Raw genomic sequence first — 26,164 nt, 5'->3', positions numbered from 1 at the left:
CATTGGTCTGTTATGTTAATCTATCCCAGTTTGGATTCCCTGGTTGGCTGTGAGCCTCTACCCCCTCATCACTCCCCCAGAGTTCCCCACTGGTCCCTGTTCCCTGGTCCCACCTTTTCCCTGCCCCTGGATAAAAGTGTGAGTTTCGGGATCATGTTGGTATTTGCCTCCGCAACCTTTGACAGTGTAGCAGCAATAAATGCTCCTGCCAGAACGCACGCAAATGCCCTTCTCGACTCTTTGCTACCGACTATAACACTGAACCCACCCATGCTTCTGTGGGTGCACACGGGACCCCACAGAGCCAGGCAGAGACAGTATTAAAAAATCAATGGATTTTACTTATATGTTCTTTCCTTTGACCATAATGGTACAAACAGCAGTGCAAATGCCATGTTTGATGATAGATCTCATACCTGATTACTGAACCAAAAGTCTCAAAAAAAAAGGGCTTGATCTTGGGGTTTTTCCCATGTCATGCTTCATTCCAGTATATGGCTTCTCTGACAATGTTCTTTGAGGCCTGGACTTTGTTTTGAAGTCCTTTTATTTTGCCGTCCTTGATTTTTTCATGTGAGAGTCCCACTTTGATTTGGTTCCTGTAGGTCAAAGATAAACACTGAAAATCAGTGGCTTCTTTCAAAAGCAGATCAGTTTCCAGTTATGCTGGACTGAGTTGCAGCTGAAATTCTGGGAATATATTCTTTTTCTGTATTGACCACTCAGTCAACCCTTATAAGCAGATGACATGATTAAAATGAAGTTTGAACATTTTCTGTAAATTAATTCTCTGACTTATGACAAGAGTCTTCTAGCTTTCATTAACTTAAGTGCCATTTCCTTAGGACTCTTATTTTTACAGTTTCTAATCTACAGTTCTGTAATGACCTGGTCTCAGGAACATATTATGCCATATTTCCCTTCCCTCAGTCCTCAAGCAAGGGCTTACAGGCTTTTCAAAAAAGGAAATGGGCTGTCTCACTTTGGCATCCAGCTTATGAGCACATAAGATACTGCATTTTGCTACTGAGAGTTCGTTACGGTGAATTCATAGCTGCAGTCCTCTCGGCTGCTTAACAAGACTTCTGGTTTCAGTATCAGTGGTGAAAAGTCTTCATCCAGTTCTTTAATAGCTCCTTATTCTTGGAGCACACCTTTCCTTACAGAGATCATGTTGCCCATCACTTCGCACTGCTGTTAACTAAAGATTCATTTCCAGAGTGCCGACCTACCACAAACAAGCTGTTTTGGCATCCAGGTGTCCAAGTGCAGTACTATACTTTAGGGAAAAGAAGTTACCTGGAAGTCTCTCTAGGAAACATGGGGTAGAGGTTTGGGTGTGCCCCTGTGTGATGCTGTTGTTTTGAGTAAAACTAAGCCATTCTTCATCTGTTCACATCAGAAGCTCATACAGCATCTCTTCTCTAGTATCTTTATACAGCCCTTGCCACAGTGGCAAGTACATTTACTCACTAACTTTCCTCTAGTTTTTCAGTTTCCAACTGTGATTTTAGGGTGATCTTAATACACAGGTAATAAATATCATATTAATTTTATTTTTCAGCTCTTTCCTATCAATATACATTATGTTTGACTATTGACAAATAAATTTATTAAAATATATCTGTAAAGTTGATTCCTTCTATCTCTTCTAGTGCAGCACTAAGTAATAAGAACCTTATATATAGGCTTCTAAAGGGCAGTACTCTCTGCTGTCAGGATCACTACCAAATACATCTCTTTTTTACATGGTTGGAGTGTGTGTGTATGTGACACTGTGGTTTTTAACCTCAAACTTGTAAGTCCATTCTTCAGGTATCCCACCTCTTTTCAGCTTTATACATCTTATGCTTTCTAAAATATTCTTCCCATTCAAACAAATATCGCTGTAATTCTAACAAATAGCTGTAATATGTGCTAAGCCTGGGTTCTTTCAAAGCTTGGGAAATAAGACCACATTTCAGTACTGACTGATGAATTGATAAAAGAACAAATGAGAACTTTCTAAGAAGATCTAAGCATCAAAATTTGCAAAAGCCACAAGATATCTTGCAATGTCAGAAGTCACATTTTGAGGTTTGGGTTTTGTTTCGAGGGAAGAGAATTCAATGGTGGAGCAAATTTTGCATGTGTTCTTTCATAAATTATGACATCATCACATCAGTTTTTACAGAGTGACACCCTACAGACACCCTACCCATTTTGACTTTGAGCACTTTGCAAAGTACAGCAGTTCTTTAATGAAATCTGAAATGAAGATGTAACTAAATGCTGTGTGTTCTAGGCATAAGAATAAATCATTCAAAACAAACTCTTTGAGTTGCTGTGTCTATATAGTTAATACACATCAGGCAAGTTTAAATGATAATCAGATCCGTAAGTGACATTTTCTCTAGACTATTATCTTATTTTCTGCTGCACTTCTACTGGACATTGCTTCCTATATAAGATTGTTTTACTTATAAGGTTCTGATAGCACAGCATATGAAAGAACAACAAAGAGAAGCAGAAAAAATGCCAAGCTGCAGATAAGCTACAAACAGGGAAGGGCTGTGAAAGCATGTCTCTGAAGCAGTCCACCTACAAATGTTTGATTATGTTCTTGAATATGTAGATACACTGGAAATACCTCTGTTTATACTCACTAACATAGCTGATTGGATAAATGTATAAAGAAATAGCCAGGTGTCCGAACATCTTTCCAGCCTTTGAAAACATTGCCATTCCAGAGAAGTTCAGTTAGCACATCTCATACATACACAGATTTGGAAAAAAATTACATATTTTTAATTTTTTAGTAACTTTACTATAGATGCATGCTATCATGTGTGTCATAAATTAGAGCTAGACTTTGCCTGGTTTTATCCACAAAACTGAGCCACTGCACTAAAGTTCCCCATGCCTCACTAAGCACCACAGGGGCATGTAAAACAAAAGCAGATGGAGCAAGCATAAACATAGATTTTACATATATTAACACAAAAAAAAGCCCCAAAAAAGTTTTGGCCTTTAGTGCACCAAGCCAAAACCAAGAAAAGTAGCTTAATTTATGAGATAGACAGAATCTCTCAGGCTTCTGCATCTTTACTTCTGTTCTAGAGTCAAACACATAATTTCTTTCCTTAAGCTCCTTTACTAACTGAAATTACAATGGCAAAGTGACACTCACCATAGCAAACCTATTCACTCACTGGAAAAAATCAGAATGCATCCATACATGATGCATCAAAAAAACAATCAAAACAATCCTATACTCCTACGTTGCCCTTGTGTGGTGCAGTTGTATGTATGGCTCTCCCCAACAAGCGCATAGATAATATGGTCTTAGGACTCCATCAGCAATTGTTTCCTAATTACTGTCTTCCATCAAACAGGGGTTATTATTTCAAGGTAATACTTCTATATATACCAGCTTTAAATGCATGCGTATTTTTAGAATGGGTGTGTTTATATGTATGAGTTCATGCTTATGCCTGTATGACTGTTTTATCTGCACACATCTCTTTCTACACACAAATACACAAAATCTCTGCTTCAGGTACAAGGCTACAGAAAAACACCTTATTTTGCCATCACCTGCATGTAGAGGCAGTTCCCGCAGTACTCAGTTACACTGCTGATGGGCTACCATTTTCTTTCAATTCCATTCCTGAAGCCTTGGAGGCTTCAAAAGCCACTTATTTAATATGGCAGGTGTGGAACATCTAAAGCACCTCTGGTTTCTTGGACATAAACTTTTTGTCTTGTCATCATCTGCTAACTCAGCTGCAGTGAAGGAGAGGTGTATTACAGAGACTGACCTAAAATTGGAGGATTAGGTCCTATGAATATTTCAGCAGAGATCACTGGGCTGGGATACCTCCATCCAGAATTGTTCTTAGCTCCACACATCACAGCAGAAAGTCCTAATAGTGCTGTTGTATAGAGTTAGTGCTCATTCAGATTTTTTTTTAAATCCCTACTCTCATTAGGAATATATCTAATTAAAGGTCATTTACCCCCCACCTGGGAGCCCCTTGTGCTTGTCAGAATGAAACAGTTCAAAACTCTGTCCTTTTCCACTTCCATTTCACTCAAGTAACGACAGGGTTAAATTGCTAATAGAGGTTTCATGAGGTCTGCCAGAGCCCACTCTCCAACACTTACATCTGTTCAACAATTATTACAGCATTTTTGTCATAAAAAATTCAACACCCTGAGTGTCGTGCTAGCAAAACCTGAAAATTTATGCAGTGAATAGAATAGCTAATTTCTCTGAGGAAATGCAGGGGGGAAAATTACAGATTTAACTTAAATTCTCAAGTACTGTAGAGCACACATCTGACTCCCTCTTTAGGTTTTGTCACCATGTAGCATAAGTAAGAATACCATCTACAGTAGAGCAAGAAACCTTTGCAAAGCAAATTTATGCCTTCAAAGAAACAATGCTTAAAACTCAGAAGGGGGCTGTACTGGATTCATCGTTTTACCTCACAAAATCTCATTTAAATAATAAATTATTCAGATTATTCTCAGGATAGGGTTATTCTCTCACTACCTCTTGCTGTTACAGAGTGAACCACACCCTTCGCAGGGTACAGGTAAATGACAGATATGTGGAGGCAAAAAGCCGACACAAAACCAGTCTTTTGTCTCCTGAACTTTGTGTCGGGCTGCTTGATGTTTGCAGTAAAAGGAGAAAGAAAACAGAACCTGCCTTGCTTCTCCATGAGGCTGAGAATATGGATTTTATGCTAAACCTAACGCTGTCTAGTTAAGATGCCAGTGGACTGGAACAACATGCTAGAGGCTATAGCCTTCTATTCTCCAGGGCCGGACTCTTACTTCCAGTACTGGGGGTTCAGCCATAACCATAATTGCAGCCGCAACGAGCAGGGAGCTCTTTCAGCGTCACAAGAGCAACAAATAAGGCAAATGGTTTGGGAGCAGAGGCAGGGGCCATTTTCAACACATAAGGTGCAAACAGGACGCTGGTTGAAGCGAGGACGAAAGCTGCACGTTCCCTTCCTTCAGGCTGTACCCTGCTGGGACGATGCGAGCTGGACAAATGCTGCTGCTGCAGAGGCATTCATATGTGAGTTCAGATAAAAACTGCAGATTGGCTCAAAGGATATTTGCAGCATTTTTGCTGTTTTTCACAAACAATATTAGTGCAACAAGGTTATGAAAGTACATGCTCAACAAAATGTCTGTGGGGGCTGGACCTGCTAGACCAGTCTGTCACTTGGGCATTGGAAACCATGGGCACAAGCCCTCCAGGAGTTCATAGGGCCTGATTCGCTAGCAATAGAAAAATGTTCAGAAGAGATTTGCCCTTGGAATTAAGTGCTGGACCAAGGTTTCAAATAGCTAGTATAACAGTGATGTTTGCATAAGAACTGCCAGATTTAGTTCTTACTTATTACTACATTTTTTCTGATCTTCAGATTATTGATTTGGCTGCAAACAGGAAAAAATGTGTGTGAAAACCAAACACTTGGGTTAAATAAGAATAATTTTCACCCTAGAAATCAGCAACTAGTGCTAGCCCAGGGTCAGCTTTGGGAAGCCTGTGACCTGCAAAAATACTGTTTCAATGTTTATTGTCACTCACTACCTATAAAGACAAATGTTCTCAGGATACTTTTCAAATATATAGTTTTGATATTTTCTTTTTTTGTGAATAAAAATTACAAATATGCGTAGGCAAAATGGTTTGTCCTTCCAGCTCCCATTTCTAAATTTCTGTGAATGTTATGAGTTCATATGAGAAATGATAATTCTCTGCTACTGCTCTCCTTTTCCTACTTTTTCCAGCAGTGGAGTCAGTACCCATGTAGGCTGGTTGGCCATCACAGGACACAGATGCCAAATGCTGGCAGATATTATTCCAGTGTCAAAATCTTTTTCCTTGTCAAACTCCCTAGGCGGTTGTGTTAATGGTTCTGGAGATGCCTCTGGGTCTGTCACGTGGGGTAGCAGCTGATGGGTTTTCTGCAGTTTGCTCCTGCATGACATCTTCCTTTAACTCATCTTTGGTCCTGAGGAATTTGTACATTATTACCTACTTGGAAATAAGATCCTATAAATTTTGCGTTAGGGCTATGGTTTCTTCACAGATTTGCGTACTGCCCTCAGAGCTCACATGCCTGCATTTTCCTCTGTAGCACATCTTCTCAACAACTTTGAATGTCATGCAGTTTAATTACATCATGACAGCAAAGAAATATTGGAGCAAATGAAACTATTTACTAAGGATTTGTTTCTCCTTACACTCATCACCATCCTGTCTTCTCTTACCCCCATTTTGTTTATGATTAGGGGATCATTCTTTGTTAAGTGAAGCAAATCTTTTTCTCTCTGTTTGCTACTTCATTCGTAGGCCAGGAGAAAGCTTTCAGCCTGTAGGTTGTTTACAGACTGGTTATATAAATTATTGGCTGTTCGTGCTGCATGAGTTTACCATTTAAATTTCAGGATCTTAATCCTGAAAAGATTAACTTGAACTCAGATGGGTTGTTCAGAACACATGTAAATCTTCACTGCACTGCAGCCTTTGAGTACCAGCTCCTATAAAGTCTTTGAGGTCAGGAGCCCCAGACCTGCTCATCTGTGCTCCCATCCATCAGAGAACCCCAAGTGTGAGAGAGCTCTGCTGTAAGAACCAGAGCAGGACTAGAGCACTCAGCAATTTGCACTGGCGGCAGTGAATAGAGATGAGTCCCTGAGGAGAGCTGCTACGCTTGACTGCAATATAAATACTAAATGTAAACAAATTTGTAAAGCTAACCCACGTCATACTATCATTGCTGTTACTCGACTGAAATATTTTAAGAAGGAAAATAACTATTAGCAAGAGGCAAATTACACACTTTCATGCAAATTTTGAGAAACGTTCATTGCAAACTCTGTGAATCTTTCCATTTTTGCAGGCACTTTCAGAAATACAAGGCAGTTGTCCTACACATTCACTGCTAGCAAATGGTGTCTCCTACAAAAGAAAATCAATTTTATTCACAGTTGATTTGGGGCATATACAGTACAAAATCTGTATGTGTTTTTTATTTCACATTGTTTTTGTTTTGATAACAATCTGTGTAATCTGGTTTGGGATCCGATACCTTTCTTCCTAACTTGCAAGGGAAATCCCATGGAGTCTAAAGAAGAGTATTGAGTAACCCTGTTTTATAGGAACAGCCTTTGAAAATCTTTCATTCCTGTTTGATAATAACAGTAAGAAAAATCCCACATCAAATTTTCTGATTTCTTTTTAAGAGGGGAGGGAAGCCTACTTTGATTGCTTTCAAGCTTCTCTTATGTGAGCAAGAAGCAGGCCTTGACAATGCGCTCTTTTCTTTGGTGGCAGACATGGATTAAAGAGAGGCTATGCCAAAGAGTCACTTCACAGGACAGTGTCACAACTGGTCTTGTTCAATATAGAATGCAGCAAACTACAGAGCGGGAATGGGGGATGTCATAAATGGATTTTGCCATCAAAACAATGTTCAGGTTGCAGCACCACGAGCTAAACTTCAGAGACAGATCCAGTGTAAGTGTCGAAGCAGAGGATCTGCCCCAAGGATTTCAGTTGCACCTGCCCTTTAAAAGAAGTGAGGCTCTTCATATACCTTGTGCACACAAGCAGGAGATAACCACAACTAACAGACTCAAACCAAAGAAAGGAAAATAGTGTTTAGTTAATTTTCAGACTGCTTTAGAGATCTTCCTTGTTGATAGCATGTTAGTATAAACTTTGCAGACTCCACTTGCCCTTTTAGCTGCAGATTCATTCTTCATCTCCTAAAAATAAATCCTTTCTAAAGTTAAGGTTTTAAAACACTCTTGTAATGCTCTGGATGAAAAAACACCTGCAGTAAAGAGGAAAGACTTGATAAGTCCCCCCAAATGAAAGCAACCAGGGAATGACAGCTACCTGCCTTCAGCAATACATCTCTTCAAACCCATGCATAAAAAGCCAGCTACTCAATTTTCTTTCTTAAGCCACATAGGGGAAAAAAAGTGTTCAGGAAATATTGACAAAGCTGGCTAAAAAGGCCAAGGGGTCAAGGCCATGCTGCCCTGAGTTCTCGCACGTTTTGCTCTTCCATCCCTCAGTCCTGACTGAGATCTGGAGAGTTACATACGTCCTAGGGACACTAAGAGAAAATTCACATTCAACATGATTTAAAGTCAAAATACAAGCAATTACAGTAAAATATAGATTTATAAATAGATTAAGTGGTTACATTTTGTATTTGAACTGTTCACATCCTTGTTCCTCATACAAAATCAGAAAATGTTAGGGGTTTTTTTTAAGTTTTATTTCATAACTCAGTCTTCCTTGCTATTTTTTGTAATCTGGGAGCAGAGACACTTGAGCTATGTGTATGTGGCTAATAAATTTTTCTCCTACGCAGGCCAAAGACAGGCTCAGCAGCATCTACCCTCCTGTGCCAAAGCTGCTCCTTGATGCAAAAGCACAGTCTGTCCTCGAAGCGGGACTTGAGCAGTTTCACCCCCTGAAACAAAGTCTCAGAAAGTTTGGATTTTCCCACATGCCTCCTGCAGGCTTAAACGCTTATTTTATTCTTATGGTATTCTTAACATAAAACTATTTGGGCCTGATTCTCAGGTATAGCCAGGCATGCACAGAGGTGTAACACCACAGATTTCAGTGGGATCACTTCTGCTGCACATCTGCTCAAGCAGCAGCACAAACAGGACCACTGTTGTGTTTGAGTTTACCTGGCTTTCCTTCATACTGATGAGTCAGTACAGAGTCACAGCTATCTCTTATCCTCCCAGAGTATGGCTCTGTTTCAAAAACCCAAAATAGCAAAGTCTGCTGCACTGCCAAACAGGAGACCCAGATTAAAGAATTTCAGACAGCAGTCTATCACAAGCCCGTCAAAACCATGTATATCGTGCAAATAGTGATCGGAGAGACAGATCAGGTGACTGAACCAATATAGCAGTGCAATATGTTCGCTACCTTAATTATCTCAACTTTTTTTTTTTTTTTTTTTTTGGTGAGAAACCAAAACTATTTGCTTCTTCCCTCCTTATAAAGATGTTTAGTGTTACTATGCTTATGGTTATGGAAATATTTTTATAGGATTAGAAAAGGGGAATGGTTTTTGAAATAGGTCTTTTGTTTAAAAATGTGTAATGTCCTTGAGTTGGTGCTCAAAAGTAGCCTTTTATGCAAAAATAGCCTCTCACCACTGTTCTTTCTGCTTTGCCCTTTCCTTCCTCTCCTCTGAAGCTCATGAGGCTATCTCCTACCTTTTATTGAAGAATCAGCAAGCAACCAAGATAAACTAGTTCACACAAGGGGAAAAACAGCAGTTAGGAAAAAATCTATTATTCTTTGAAAAATTGTCCCAGCATTATTTTTAATCTGAGTACAAACAGAAATTTGTAGGTGAACACTGCTTCAGTTGGCTTCAGTTTATAACATGGTCATTAAATCCATATCAAACATGTGTATTTTAGAGTTAAATCCTCTAAGACAATGAGATGAAATAAGTAATCATTTGATAGAAGTACTTATAATGAATTAGATTTGAAAATGTTGGAAAGTCATTCAAGGAAAATCCTTCTTTTACCTTACGCTGAAAACATATCATTAGCCTTAATTTAAGTCAAGGTGAGGAGAGGAAGGGGGGGCGAGAGGAGTGGAGTAGGCATCACAGGAAACTCTTGAGTGAGTATTGTTTAATCCCATTTAGGGACACTTTGAACAATGACATATATATATAATGAGATATTTAAAATTCTTTGGTCAATCTCTAGCTAAAGGCTTTTACTGTGGAAAAAAATGAGTAATTCAATACAGACTACACAGCCTTTCACATGCTTTTATTCTTGATTTGTTGGACTTGTATAACATAAATTTCAAAACCAATCTATTAATGACTTAAATTGGAACCTGGTTTCCTTTGCTTTACATACAGCATTTCAGTAACAAGCATAATAACAGGTGGATCAATAGATGCTATTTGGTGCAGTATTTGAAGCATGTTAACATTAGTCCTGTATCTCTATTATTGAACATTGTGTCAACAAATTCCTGTTTCAAGGAGGATGGCAAAAATATTTTCCAGTGTCAAGGTTATTTAACCACATGAAGTGGTAAGAGTTTTTTGTTTCCTACTAACCTTGCCTCTTCCTCCTTCTTTTTAAAATAATCCATGTTATGATCAAAATATTAACTAATATAACAATAAAAATATTTTTGTATCAAATCTGTGTGCTGTCAATTAAGATTAGGTTCTTTAAAATGGACACTGGTTCTGGGAAGAAAATCAATTTTTTTTCTCTTAGAGAAACATAAAAGAAGAGAAAGTCACTAATGTAAACACAAATTTAGAAAGTAGCAGAGACAAAGCGAGAGAGAACAAAAACAGTTGAGTTTACCATTTGAAGAATTTAGCTAGGGAATTATTTCCGACCTATAGTTCTCAAGCACAGCATGAAAAGACAGAAAAATGAAATTTTAGTCATTAGAATCTGACAGCTCACAGTCATAATATGCTGACATGTGTAACAGGAATTAAGGGGTTCTGCAGGCAGAATCAGCACTAATAATTTTTTAGGCAAATCATTTCTTTCAGCTCCATGAATCACACAGTGTTGGAGAATCACTGGACACTCACAAATGACAGGTATAATATAACTGTACTCTTCTTTATATCCTTTATTAAGCAGCTTTAAACCAGAGGTGTTCATTACCACTTAAGTGGACCAAAATTTGTATGCCACAAATAAAAAGGGGCTCTATGTAGTGACCACAGCCACAGCAGGGAACAGCATGAGGGCTGCAGCCAAAACAAATTCTGCAACATCTTGACACTTGCCTCTAAACTGAAGCTCTATTTTTTCATCAGTGAAAAAAAAAACCCAAAACCACATCAGTAGTCCACAATGGATGTGCCATGTTTGACTAATGATCTCCAGGGTGTGACTGCACCAGAATTTCTCAGACTTTGAAGGTGTGAAGCATCTTGGTTCACCTGATCTTTAAGCAATCCATCAAACATACGGAAGGTTTGCGGTCTTAAAATGTTTGGTTTGTGAGGAAAACAAACACATTTTATCTACTTAGTACTACAGATGAGTGCACTTTAAAAGACTACTGAAATTCTTTCCCTTTTTAAAAAGCATTTTAGACATGCCAGCATGTTTTCTGGACACTTTACAATCCTTTCAGAAGAACTCTTGGAGGTTCTAACCCACAGACTCATAACTCAAAGCCCAATCCCAAACACATATGGCATTCACGTTAGTTATATGTTGGACAACACTATGGATCACATTTATAGGGCTCAGGCAGCTGATGAGAGCTGGCTCAAACTGGGAAGGTGAGCTCAATTGGCTTGAGCTCTGTGGTACGGCAGCAGCTGAGCAACGGGTAACAACGGCAGAGATACAGCATTGCTTTCACACTTCAGCATATGACTCATGCAGAATATGAGTGACTCACATGCAGTATGTCATACCCAACAAAACTGAGCATATTCAGGGAAAACCTGAATATAATATAAGCATCATGCTCATGCCCTAATCACCTTGTAGAATTAGCTGGGATAAATCCCTACTGCCCCCTGCTTTATCACTATTAGCTACAAAGAAACAAGGATGAACTCAACATGCTGATTTCAGGACATTTCGCTAGTAGAATCACTGGCATTTTAGGAGCACTACATCATAAGGCTTGTTTCCAGCAGGTGTAACTTTATAACATCCAGGTCAGGTGTATTAAGCAACAGGGGATGCATTTCTTTGGCAGTAATCTGCCACTGTGGCACAAACAATCAGGGATGAGTATCTGACTCAACAAACAGCTGTTGAAATTCTCCCTTGCTCTTTGTTTCTAAGCAGATGGCACAACCCACCCAGCCTGTACCCTATGCTCTGTGCAAGTTCAACAAGCTCTTCAGCCAGTGCAGAACAGGTTCCTAACTCAGTACCATAAATCTGCCAACTGCTCTTTGCATATCCTTGAATCCTGCAGAGAGGATAAAAATATCTTTGGAGCTGACAGTCTTTATGTTTTTACAGTTCTTTGTTGCATAAACCCTGTGAAGGCAAAAAACCTTGGTAGCCAAGTGTTTCCAGGTAGTAAGGGATGGGCCAAGGGCAAGCAGTACTACTGGAAATCTTTTTGACAGTGCCATTTGCTGTTTGGGGCTTAAGGACTGTCTTTTAGGGCAACAAAGAGGGTTAGTCATAGTCTTCCGTCATTTTACTTCTCGCTGTATATTCATGTCTGTTGACCATAAATAAAATCCTTTGTCAAATCCATGAAAATTTCAAAAGGTGAAAACAGAAGTAGTTCAGAGAAATTAAATAGCATACATCTTGGATCCTGAATTCAGTTACTCCTCCTTCAACCCTCTGAACTCCCTATGCTTTTCTGAAGCTTATCATATGTATCAAGAATTTTTCCTTCTGTCTTTCCTCTTCATTTGTGTGCCAGCATTTTTTCTTCCAGTTTGAATTTTTCCTTTTGAAAACCCATCCCCTTCGTTAGAGGAGAATTTGTTTTCTGTGCCAAAACCTGAGGAATTGCTATGCTCCCTTCTAAAACTTTTGTTTCTATTTTCATGTATTCAGTACCAACTCTAGATATGTGAACTTTTGATGTGTTAAATTATCATCTAATGTGTTAAATTATCTGATGTGTTATCATCTTCTGTCTTTTGCCATGCCCTGTATGCCTTCCTTTGGATTTGCACTTGAAGATGCACTCACCTGAAAACATACTCCAGACTCTGCAGTGAAAGAATGAAAAGAATGAATAAATGAATTCTGCTTGAAGTGACAGTATGTATTATGAAAGAAGTTTTAATTTCAGATAATAAAGACTGAACCCTACTCTCCAGAGACCTGTGATAATGAGCAGACTAATGGTGGCAAACCCCACCTCTCAAAGATACTGCACTGTGTTCATGGGCTCAGCACTGAACCAGCAGTGCCCTTTATTTCTTCCTCTTTGGATCTGGCATGTGTCAGTTGAGGTATCCAGAGACAGCACAGATGCCCAAACGTGGGCAGGAAGCCAGGTTGCAGGGCTTACAGTATAAATATATTTTTTTTAACTTCATGCATACCCTTTTTCCCAGTAAGTGTGTTTTTCAGGCTTAGAAACTCTGTGTTCTTAGCTATTTTAAGAAACCTGAAGGGTGAGAGATGGAGAAGCAGCAGACATGTTGGCAACAAAGATCTCTCCATGAACAGAATGCCAAGATTAAAAACAACCAGGGGGAAAAAAAAGAAAAAAAAAAAGTAAGAGGGATACCTTTGACTTTTTCCTGCTCTTCTATCTCAAAAAATTGGCTCATCTGAAACTGTTGGATTCTGGCAAAGATTTAATATCAAATGAGAGAAATAGCATGTTCCTGAAGCAAGGTGATTTCCAAAGTGAGGCTAGATGTGCATTCAGCTTCTTCTACTCGGCAGCTATCATGCAGGGCAAAAAGATTTACCATTTCTTCAGAGGGTATATAACAGGGTTGCCCCAATCTGTCAGGAAGTGTTAGAACTCAGTAAGACTTGAAGTGGGATTTAAAAGTTACTGAAGCTCATTTGTTCGCAATGTCAGGTGTGGATCCACCCCAATCAAAACAAAAGATAGGAAGAAGGAAATATTGCAGGGTGTCCTAAAGGGAAGTTCTTCACACAACAAGACTTAGAGAGAGCACTAAATAAAGAAGGAAAATGCAGAAGTCCTTGCAGTTACTGTGTATCAGCTGTTTGACCTAGGCACATGAACTGTGTCTGTCTGCAATAAATGTAAAAGGGGAGTTACGTGTTTTATGCATACAGTGTATGTGTGTGAGAGAGAAAAAGAAAAGGAAAGAAAGAACAAAAGAATGAATGAAAGAATGAAAGGAAAGAAAAAGAAAGAGAGAAAGAGAGAAAGAAAGAAAAAGAGGAAGAGAGAAAGAAGGAAGAAGGAAGGAAGGAAGGAAGGAAGGAAGGAAGGAAGGAAGGAAGGAAGGAAGGAAGGAAGGAAGGAAGGAAGGAAGGAAGGAAGAAAGGAAGGAAGAAAGAAAGAAAGAAAAAGAAAGAAAGAAAGAAAGAAAGAAAGAAAGAAAGAAAGAAAGAAAGAAAGAAAGAAAGAAAAAGAAAGAGAAAAAAAAGAAGGAAAAGAAAGAAAAGGAAATGACAGTGTTATTTATACTGCCAAACTTGATTATTTTGGACACTGCCTTACAGTTTGTATAAGGACATGAGTATGGGATATTACTAAGGCTCTACATAGGGTTTTTACTTTTGTGAGAAAAAGAAGGCTAAAAAATAGCACTGAAAAACCTCTATAAAATGGGTCACAAGTGGACTAGAAGTAATTGCAGAAGTCCTATTTTGTCTAACAACATTTCTCCAATGGTCTGTCCAGATTTCTGTCTGATCTAATCTATCCATGCGCCCATCACTTTGAAAATGACTTGCCATTTTTCACATTTTATTAATCCACCTTTGAAAATTCAAAATATGATTCAGAAGCGGGAAATGGCCTTGTGAAACAAAAATAATAAGTAAAAGCACAAGCTTAAATCTGCACACTGTCTTACTATGCGAGAATTAAAATGCATACTGCATCTCAAAGATCTTTTTTATTCTTTCAAAGCAAGAACTAATGGAATAAGGGAAAGAAAAGTTTCCACGGCCCAGATATGTCTTTGCTGAATCACTTTGTAAGGTGTGGACAATTGAGTCATAAACTTTCACACTACAGATGGCTGTGTTTCTTTCATAGTGAATCAAGCTCTAAAAGATCTGTGACACTTTATGTTATATGTTAACTAGAGAGGCATATTATGTAAAAAGCACATAGGGTTTCACATGCACTAGTGCTCTCTGCACAAGAGAGCATCATTTTCAGTATTCACTCATAAAGCCAGCTTCCATTTTTATTTACTAACTTTCTTGTGCAATTGCCTGAAGTACATTCATACTGCTATCAGACTTTCTAGAGATCCTGCTTTGTAGAGCTTCACAAATTCATTGAATGCATCATTTTATATCCCATAATTTTTTTTTTACTTTAAAATAAAAAAATTCAACACGTAATATCTTTCTAGATTGAAACCCAAACTAATGCGACTTTAAGAAATGAAAGAAAAGACAAGCAACTTGATATATATATATGTGTTTTCCCACATGGTAAAAGTGTCCAAATATTTGAGACACATTTTAGAATTTTAGAGTTAATATGACAATTCAAAAATACTTGCTGTCTATCTTAAACCAAATCTCTCTTCAATACAAGACCTTACAACAGAAATGCTGATACCTGTAACTACAGGTGCACACTGTGCAGTTATACTGACACTGTAAGGGTTTAAGAGCTCCAGTAAAAATTTCTATTTATATTTTGACTGCAAGTACACACCTTATAAACATTAATTTTAAAACATTTAAAATCATGCCTCCCCAGCTGTCAGGCAGTCCTGTGGCCATGAACTGAAGGGCGATGGCTAAGGAGGATCAATAGATAGAACAAAGATTAACGCTTTGTTTGTTTGAGCAAAGAACATTTTGTTCTCATTTTTCTGAACCAGTGGAACATTGTTACACACTGTAAAAATTGTTTCTAAAGCAATTATGAATAACTGTGTATTTAAAACAAAGAAAAATTATAGGCAAAAAAGATTACTACAGTCCACCTTTCAAGATATATCCTCTTCTTTGGACAATACAGCTTCACACAAACCTATAATTTGTTGTTCAAGAGGAAATTGTCTTAATTAGAAAAAGGACTGTATTCATTACTACGCTTCCAGCCAGAAAGGGACTAATGCTGGGGATCAGTCCCTTTATTTTTGAAACTTTTTCTTTAAAAAATATGTCATCTGAGCTTTTCTGGAGATGTAACAATGCATCAGGCTGAATTACAAACAATGCTTTAGATCAAGCTGGCTAAACATCTTGACCCAGCAGATAAAATCTCTTGGAGTAACTGAAGGATCACATTTCAGTCACATCTCTAAGTGCATAAACTAAAGGAAACAGTAAAAATAGGTAGTGGATAAAAAGACAGACACAATGAGAACAGAGGTTTTCAACTCTCTTTCACTATCTTTCCAGATAAAGATTACTTCAAACACACTAAATATTCCACACAGATGATTGGCTTGATCACTAATCTGAGGTCTCATGATTCAAAGTTTGGTATTAACACTTATTTAGCTTGAGGTAAGAATCAGATTTCCTAATATATAACCTATATAAGCACTAAGGTACTTAATTTGATCTTTTTTACAGCTTCTATCATCTCCCCTCAACCATGTCAGTGCTGTGAAGGTCCCTGCTAAATCTGTCTCAGAGACACCATTCTTCCTGTTCATCTGAAATTTCTGACAACAGACAAACTTTTGCTGCCACTTGGTTCCCAACTGAAGGCTAAAATTGCAGGTATGGTATCTGTTTTAGCTTCTCTCACATCTTAGTTCTGTTGTGGTCTTTAAATACCTTGAGGTATTCAGAGGTAGTAGATGAGTCATCTAAGCTATGGAAAATGTGTTTCATTATGACAATATAGAATCTGCAGATTGTTCTTACTTAAACTATAGCTCTATAATGTTTTCTACCAGTCTTCAAAGACGTTCAAGCCCATTTTGCCCACTATGAGCTCTTTCCTTTTGTCTTATCTGCCTTACGTCACTCTGCTGTTTCAGGTATGCATTAAAACCTCCTGCAGTTTTCTGTTTATTGCACATAAGCTCTTTTACATGTGGCACAACTGGAGTTTCAGACACTCACTCAAAATAACTTGCTCATTAACTTACTTCTACACCCACATCTTTAGACAGATTATGAAGGTCTTGCAGACTAATTTGTCCCACATAATTAGGTCCTGAGAGCTTTGCAACATACTTTCTTACTATGCTTTAAATTCCAAAAAAACCTCCTTAGATGTAATTTGACACATAAAATGCATGCAGTCCTCAGTGTGTTTGCCACATGTTCTGCTGTTTCCTGCTATGTTAATATGGCCTTTCATCGTTTCCTCTCACCACATCCTCTTGACTGTGCTTCTTTCACCCCCTCCTCCATACACTTTCACTGGCTTATCACTACTCCTCAGAGAGTTTCACTTGCACTGGGAAGTAGCATCTGTAATAGAACCAGTCAGTTATAATTTAAAGAAGAAATTATGGCAAATAATCAACCATTTAAATTTTAGATCAGAATATTTTCAGGGCAACTTTCAACTTCTGTTTCTACTCTTTTTTTTCCAGCCACAGCCAGCTATCTTCTTGTCTGTGTTCATACCACATTGAACAAGCCCATTGAAATATATTTTACTGGCAAGTTCAAGAAAGATTGAAAATGAGTGTTAACAAAATTATGCTTTCCAGAGCAAGGGCAGGTTTTGATAGACTTACTCAAGTAGGAAACAATATGATCTCCCAAGGAATAGAGTACCAAAAAGTGGATGTTATATTGCTCCCGATAGAATCCTTACGTCCCTTGCCAAAAGACATTTAATGTGCAACTATCTCTACTGTAAAACAAATGCTGAAGAGGTACAGTCAGTGATATTTGCACAGATTCATTCTCATTAAAGGCTTTTGTAATAGCATTCACTCTGGTGTAAACTTTTAAAAATTGACTTCTAGATCTATTAATCCCTTTCATCTCCTTCTCAGGAGCTTAATGTGTGACATTGTAGCTAAAAGGACTAGACTGGTCCTTAGATGAATAAACAGGGAATACAGAGTAGAAGTAGAAAAGTTACATGTGTTCTTAATAGGAGTGGGACCGGTCCTACAAGGGTTAGAAAGACTTTGGAGAAGGAAAGACTTTGCAGCAGGAAAGACTTCAGAGATGGAATTGGAGGAGGACTTAGAGTGAAAGATATAAATAACTCTATTTATTTAGTTTAGAGTAATGCAAAGGATAACTTCATTATGGTTTAAGCACATCTCTAGAGATATATATGGACTTAATACTAGGGAAATCTTCATCCAGAAGGGAACAAAATCAAAAATTTTTACATAATTGCAAAAATCAACAGCTAAAGACTAAAGTTGTATTCCAGATGCTCAGTGTTAATAGCATTGAAACCTCTAAGTGAGGTTTAGGGTGGATTATCCCCCACTGCAACTATCAAATGTGTGACTGGATAGTTGAAAAAGGTGATACTTATCCAACTACATCTGTTAGATTTGAAGCAAGAGTTAATCCCGAGAAGGTCTATAGCCTGAGATATGAAGATAATTCTTTTTATTTGGTCCACTTAGTTTCTGAAAAGAATTTCTGCAGTTCTTCCCACACTTACGGGAGAGCACACTTGTGCCCTTTCGCTGTGACACTCCCAGCCTAGTCACTGCACAACCAACATCCCCAACAACAGCTTTCTACCTCCCATTAAATGAAAGAAAGGGAGGGACTCTCAGGAAAATGTTGTTGAATGCATACCAGTGTTGTCTCTCTTCTGGCAGTGTCAAGGATTCCTATGTAGTCAGTAGAGCTTCTGAATTAAAATTCAAAACAGCAGCATTAAAAAACTGCACCTTTCTGTTGACTATACATGAAGTCTGGGATCCTGATTATACAAGTGGGATGGCAGGACAGCCATCCAAAAGCAGTCTGTCTTTGCAGACCCCTACTCCTTTCCTATAACCAGAATGGAGATTATATGTGCAAGACTGAGAGGAATGCTGCTTCTCTGTTTTCTCATTCTGCTGTGACCTTCTTTTTATCTGTTGTTTCACTTCTCTTGTTTATTTCTATCTCTGAACCTTGTTTGCAGAGTAGAGAGCCAGGCTGTGAGAGGAATTGCTGGGATCCCTGCCTGGTGCAGAGAATTCTGCTCCTAGAGCTATTTTCTACCCTGATGGATCTGCCCACAGCTCTGCCTCTGCAGTGGATGTTTCCCAGGGTCTGCACTGGTTCATTTTGTTCAGGCTTCATCACTAAACATCATGTTATACATTGGGATAATGCTTCTGTGCTGAATGTATGCATTTGCCTAGCTGTGTGGGCACAACAGACAGGATTAAAAGTGTTTTCCAAGGTTCAGCACTGAGCATATAATGACTGTCACAGGGGAGAGCCACTTCCCTAAATGATGAAAGAGCAACACGACATTACACATTATTTAAACACTTTCTGACATCTCCTGCAAATGCACAGCCACAGTGGAGTGGCAAAGTGTGTCTTACTGCACAGCTACAAAACAATCCAGTGTTTACTGCACTGAGGACAAGCATCCTCAGACCATGTCAGGCAGAGCGTTATTACAGAGATTATGGTCTACCTCCTCATTCATCATGAAAGCTGACTTCTTCACTTCACTGTTAGAGGCCAGGGCAAGAGCTGTACTCCAATACTGAGGAGTTGAAAAGACCACCCTTTTCCTCCTTGTTTATCCCTCATCCATGGTTAGCACAGGAGACGGCATTAGCTCAGCACTAAAGGGTGTATTTTCACCAAGAGTAGATTAACTTCTGTTTGCCATAAGCAGAAGACCTGTTGGTGAGTGCTGCAAGAGTCTGATGAAGTGGGAGGCATCCTGGCCCTGTGACCTGGCACTGAGAATTTGGTGGACTTTCCTGACATGGCTCTCACAAAATTCTCCTAAGCAAAGATGGAAAAGATGAATGAAATTGTCTGAGGCTTAAGATACCCTTTTGAATGGAGTTTGTTTTCAAGATATATGTATCCTTGATCTGTCTTGTGTATGTACATAGAGAACCACTATGCAAAGCTTAATTTAGAAGAGAAGTGCATCTTGACTTGTGCAACCAAACATCCCTGATATCAGCAGGTACCACAAATAATACCTATTTAACAATAGGAACACTTTGTATTTCACTTCACAGTTAACTCTGAAAATAACTGGGATTTCCGACTGAACGGGAAAGTTACACCAGCCACATATGAAGTGATGTTTATTCTTAAAAATAATAATTAATCTTTCTAAATGTCAATCTATTTATATACAACAGAAATGAGTCACTCTTATTTCACATTAATGAGGAACCATCTTCTTAATGGCTTATGCCGACACAAATATGCTGCTTTCTTGAAGAACACAGCAATGTAGAAATAACGCTTCTGTTAAAATTCATGCATAATCAAAACAAATTGAATATCCACTTTTATTTCCATAGGGAACCGAGCTATAAAGATTAATGCTAGACAATGATATTTAATTAAAGGTTATTTATTTTATAAGTACTTCCATGTTTTCAAGAATGGTCTCCTTTGAAACAGTAAGGTGTAATGCATTTCTGAGCCATCTAACAGTCATAGGTGGGGGAAACCAGTTCTGATCACAGCACAGTGCTTACAGCAATACTGACAAACTGTCTAGAAAAATTTTTCACATTAAAGAATTCTGGTGTTAAAGAATTTAAATGCATTTTAATTGACTTTTCAAAATTCCATTTTTTATTCACAAACACACCTGAACACAACAACAGGAATTCATTTTTATATGCATTATTCTCTCTGATGGCATGTTGTTGTTCTGTATACATACTTCTCTCTTCATTTTTGAGAAACAAAATAAAAGGTTATGGTCTTCCAAGTAATAACCAAATAAGTTCCCTTTCCTTGGGCACCAAACTGTCGCTGTTTGCTAGACTTTTTTTTTTTAATAAATTGTTAACTACTTCAGTGAAATTGAAGGAACTAGTTTGTGTATGAATGCAGACATTGACATGAGGAACTAAAGGGAGTACAGAAGAAAATTGCACAGCATGGAACTCTCATTTTGGTTTTGAGGCTAAAATTTACAATTAGACTTTGGAACACTAATTTCTACCAGAAGATTTATTTTTAGAATTCAAGAATTGTTGGGATATGTGTAGCTGATGATTGTTTCTCATCAGTATGAACGTATAGCCTCCAAACACAGCACTTCCAATAACAGTTGTATTAGTCATCTACAGCTACAAAGCTGTTTAAAATACACAAATAAATAGCTTTATTTGGATTGTAATTAACATGGCAAATATCGCAATATTCTACAGGAAACAAACATTCCGAATCTATGTATTTTATTTCTTCTGACAATTGGCAAAGTATATTTTACTGCAGAATGCTTTATTGCTTCTTAACTATTCACCCTACACACTATACATAAAATCTTAATGGGTATAGCTGCATAAAAACTAATTTTAATGCTTTTAAAATCAATGATGAACAAAATGTTGTTTAGATTGTTTTTCAAACAACTACACCACATCTGATCCTTTGAGGAAAAGCAATTACTTCTTCTTGTCATAGCCAATACATTTCTTCATTCTCCCATTTCAGTTGTACCATTCTTAGGGACCTTTACACCAGCTATGATGCAAACAGTTAAACATTTGAGCAAATATAGAAGAATATTGTTATTAAACGTCTAATCAATAAAATGCCACTTCCACTAATAGGCTAGGAGTGAGGATGGCAAGAGGAGAAAAAAGAAAAGGATTTTTTTTCCAAACTAACAAATAGTATATGCAAGCTTGACTAATGTCAAACAAGTGTATCTTTAAGGAAAATTTGCAGAAAGTAATTTATATAAAAAGTGTAAAAAGATCTCTATAAGACAGATTCTATAATCTAGATTTAGCTCCTGCTTCTTTTAGCCACTCTGCTAGTAAACATCAGCTTTTTTATATTTCCTAAAGAAACATCAAATGTAATCATTTTTTGTAAGTTTTAACTGCTATAAATCATTGGAAACTTATGCACACCTAATTTATGCAATTGCGTTGGTAGCGAGGAAATCATCATTGTTTAGTGCTTTGTATCTCTGTCATTCTCTTGCAGAGAATTTTATTTCAGTAGGTACCACAATTGTTGAGAGTTTCTTAGCATTTATATTAGTGAGACCAATTTTTTAAGGTATATAATTCAGTCATAAAAACTGAGATCATAGCCTGAAAGTGTTAGTTTGTGAATTTCCAAACATGCACACACGCGCACACACACACACACTCACGAAGACACACAGACACATTTTCTGATTTAAATGCTTCTTTTTCTTTCTCTTAACGTGCACTCCTGAAATCTAAAAAATACATTTCTCCTTGTTTAGCAATTTTTGCAGGCCAGCAGGCCAGAATACTGAGTATCTCTGTGCTACAGATAAAGAAACAAGTAACAATAACAGCCAACGAAATGGCTGAGGTTTTGAGGTTCCTAAAGCATCCTTAGCACATGCATGAAAGCCACTTTTCATATGCAGTTACTATGCTTTCTGTACTGTGTCTCAGAAATAGGAAAACATACAATACGCAAATGCGCACTATTGTTCATAGGTTTTTTCTGAACACATCTATGAAGTGTGTACTGAATCCATATTAAGAGTCATGCAGAAACATTACTAAACATGCTTGTGTATAGCCCACATTGTCCTTTCACTGAAACGCAGCCCCTGTTGGCAATGTTACAAATAGGTGTTTCTTTAAAAAGTCGTGTTTCAGAAGTTTTGTGTGTGCAAGGGCTGCAGTTTCAAGCTCTGCCTTTACCACGATACAGCAGCTGGGTTTGGGACAACTCGCTCTTACCACTGTGAATTAACTCAGGCATTTGGAAAGAGAGTTTTGGGGGACATTTGATTAACCTCCTTCTATAGCTGCCTGTCCCAGTAGGAATCTTCTACATCACAGCTCTTGCAATTTTTCAGCATAGTTATTTAAGTGCCTCTTTTTTAATTATTTTGTTTCTTGATTCAGAATGTAAATAGTTAGATACCAATAGACACAACAGAACCTGAGAACAAAAATACAGGTCCAGTCATTTCAGTAAGGAATTAAGTAAAAATAGGAGGGATTAAAAAAAAAAAAAAAAAAATAAAAAGAGACAGAAATTAAATTTCAACTTTAAGGTAATAAAAGATGGAGATGGAGGTGCCAATGAAATCTGCCGAAACTAAATTTCAGAAGCACAGCTTTCTCATCTTGAAATGTTACACCCATAAAAGCAGCCTATAAAATTAATCTACCTGGAGATTTTCCATGTTAAATCAGCTCAGAAATAACTTTTGAGCACTTATGGCATTATATCTAAAATACATATTCTCCTGTTGTCCATATATCAAAATCCTGTATATTTTGAAAAATAAGATCCGAGCTGCACTGAAATGTTTGTATTATAAGAAAGAACAGCAATAAAGTATATCACTTTCAGAGGGATTTGACATTTGTAAGCATTCTCTAAAAATTTGCATCGGGTTGCAGTATTGGGTGAGTATGCTGTTTAAACCTTCCTAAATTCACTTTTTTTGAAGAGAAGTATATGGAACAGTGAAAGGCAACAAAAAAAGGCAAAAAGTCAGTATATATTTTCAACCTGCATCTGAAAATGAAATTCCTAAAATGCTATTGTTATAAATTAACCACAGTGAAATATGGTCAATTCATATAAACTCTTTCATTCTGTTTTCTCAAGGGAAAGGGAAATTCAGTATGAGAAAGAGACAACCAGTGGAGTAATTTCCAAAGAAAACAAACATTTACTTCTCACAGGAAAATTATGTGCTTTTTCAGTTTGTCAGATCTGGAAATAAAGAGCATTTAGATAGTAGTGTTCATACTCTGATCAATTTGTCCAAATTAGGTTCTTGTAAAATGTAGCATAAGGTATGTAATAATTTGGGCAAATTCAAAGGTAGAATTTTTTTCCTGCCTAGAAAGCTGTAATAGGCAAAGTAGCTGATACAAGTAGAGAAGGGAAAAAAAAAAAAAGATGAGAAAAAGATTCCATACATTTGGGTCCTTTCCAAGAACTTTGCCACATTTTGCAGATTCTCAGTTTTCAAATAAAGGTGTCTTAGCCCTTTGAATTGTGGAGATATTCTTGCCTCTGTAAATCAATGTATTGTTGCTAGCCAGCCTTGCAGAAATCTGTCTACAGCCAGTCAGACAGAAACAATAGGAGCGACAATTATATGTACTCTTTTCCCTCCCTCCAAAATTAATGTGGTTTTGCCTTAAAATTGCAAGGCAATTTTAGTAAAGGATGTGTTAGTGTTCAAAACACTAAGTTAGAATTGAGCAGAGGTTGCACTGTAAAAGTGCATATAATTAAAGTTTACAGCCTCCTTTTTTCACTTATACAATGTCAGTTTGTGTTACTTTTATCAACTCAGCATTGCAGATTAGGTAGGGAGACAAATGAACTCCGTAAGGAAATAAATTTGGGATGAGCATTTGGATTTTATCAGGTCTGGATCTTTAGTCAAATATGGTGTTTCAGGCTAAGTTATTGAAAAAGGGGAGAAAAACGCCAGTTGCAGACTGAATTACACCAAGTCGAACCACTGTTAAAGCACTGCATGCCATGCAGAAAGCAGCTTCAGAAAATTTTGATTAATGTCATAAAAAACGTGTTGGTGAAATATCTCAGCATTTCAACCAACATAGCTGAGTTCAGGACATGGTCCAATCCTTTTTTTTGTTTTCATTTGTTCACCTGAAACTTTCATTAAAATCTATTTTGCCTTCCTGTTCCAGCTGTTTATAACTTACGTTACTTTACTTCTCCAAAAATCCACCTGAACTTCAGTTAAACATTTGGTTTCAGAATTTAACAACTGTACAAAGGTGGTGCAGTACAGCATGTTGTTAATGTGCTCTCTATTTCTGAATCTGGAAGCTCTCAGCGACTTAAACATGTTCACTCACGTTTCTGACACATTTATCCGCAGAACGGGTTCAGAGGTGGACATTCTTTGATGTGAAATCAAGGTGCTACAGAATTCTGCAGAATCTATAGAAATACCTCCACAGATTTTGCCAAAAAACCTCAGCAGATTTATATTGGCCCTGCCAATGACTTTCTGTTTAACTTGTAATCAAAACAACTCAAACCCAGTTACTGTTTGCATATCTGCCAAGCCTCTCAATTTCAGCAGTAGGCAGCAGACTCTCAGTATGACAGCCTGTCTTTCAGATTCAAGCTGAATCTGCCAAGGCTCCACTACAGAGGCAACTGGTAAATTAAATGCCAACAAGCAAGGACATTCATGTACCTTTACACTCTGCACATGAAGAGACATCACAGGCCTCTTCATTCTAATGGGTGCTTTGTGTGTTTTGGGCTGCAAAGTAAAGAGTGCCTGCTCTTATGCATAATGAAACCATTGCATATATATTAGTTTAGCTGTATTGCTCTGATTCTATGGTCACAAATTACCTAAGAGGTTTTTCTTGTTGCAGAAAAACAGAAAATCCTTTTGTTAGTGAAATTAACCCACTAAAATAGAGCAGGGAAAGAAAAAACCAACTTTTAAGCCCTCTTCCACCTAAAGACAGCAGATAATATTATATAGCCGGGTTACAGCAGAGTCATTGCCAAGGGTAACCGAAAAAAAGAAACATTCAGAATCATACTGTCAAATCTTTAATTCTCTTGTTCATAATATGGGCACGCTCTCTGATTCTGAAAAGGAGCATCTTTTTAAAGCCATCAGTACTACTGATTATTCTTTATGGCGAGCAGAAGATGTTAATTATATTTATGTAATATTGACTCTTATTAATACCTACAACTTGCATGAGACTTTTTGATTATTGATAGCTGATGCAGTCACTATTGCCAAGCTTAGATTGTATTAGAGATTTTGAGTGCACAACCATAATACAACCAGAGATATTAATACCATTGAGCATAAATAACAGCACTTGACAGACTCAAGTAGGGGGAAAAGCACTAACACTGGTTACTCTAATGGACAGAATAAATGATAGAATCATATAATGAGTTTACAGCAGCCAGGTTTAGTGAAATCTATTTCTGAAGTAGGAAGAGGGGGGAAAGGTAGCAGTTTTGGTAACAGAATGAGGGTATGAACACATTAAAAATTAACAGGGTGTTTTCAGATAATTGAAAGAAAAAGCACCGGCATGGGAAATTTAGCTGTTGTAACTCACACAGCTCTACAGTGGGCATTATCACTGTTTCCTGTCATGGATTTAAACTGCCATCACACCTAAAAATGAAAGAAAGAAGCATGAGCTTCCCAAGAGTTCCTACAATAACATGAGAGGGTTTTCTTTTCCTTTTTTTTTTATAGAGTAGGGGAGAGAAATCTTCAGTTACTGTTGTGCAAGCGTCTTTTTTATTTACTGTAATTTGGCAGACACATATCTGCAAGACTTCAGAGATAAGAAAGTGGAAAACTTTGACATTCCTTTGACTTGAACTGGTTGAGATGCATCTTCTTTGTAAT

At 37.6% G+C, this 26,164-nt stretch overlaps 1 long non-coding RNA gene across 1 annotated transcript in view; it reads right to left on the bottom strand.

The window, feature by feature from the left end:
- Window positions 1-420: 420 nt before the first annotated feature.
- LOC121674073 overlaps window positions 421-26,164 on the bottom strand; it is a 34,313-nt gene continuing 8,569 nt past the window's right edge. Inside the window, exon 3 of the long non-coding RNA XR_006019440.1 lies at window positions 421-599. This is a non-coding gene — a long non-coding RNA (uncharacterized LOC121674073). The remainder of the gene's footprint in view (window positions 600-26,164) is intronic.

This window comes from Corvus kubaryi, unplaced genomic scaffold (genome assembly GCF_017639235.1).
Source record: "Corvus kubaryi isolate FWS band 111438036 unplaced genomic scaffold, C.kubaryi_AGA036_p1.0 66, whole genome shotgun sequence".
Lineage (NCBI taxonomy): Eukaryota > Metazoa > Chordata > Aves > Passeriformes > Corvidae > Corvus > Corvus kubaryi.
The sequence above is the reverse complement of the archived record's forward strand: the minus strand, read 5'-3'. Positions and strand labels throughout refer to the sequence as shown.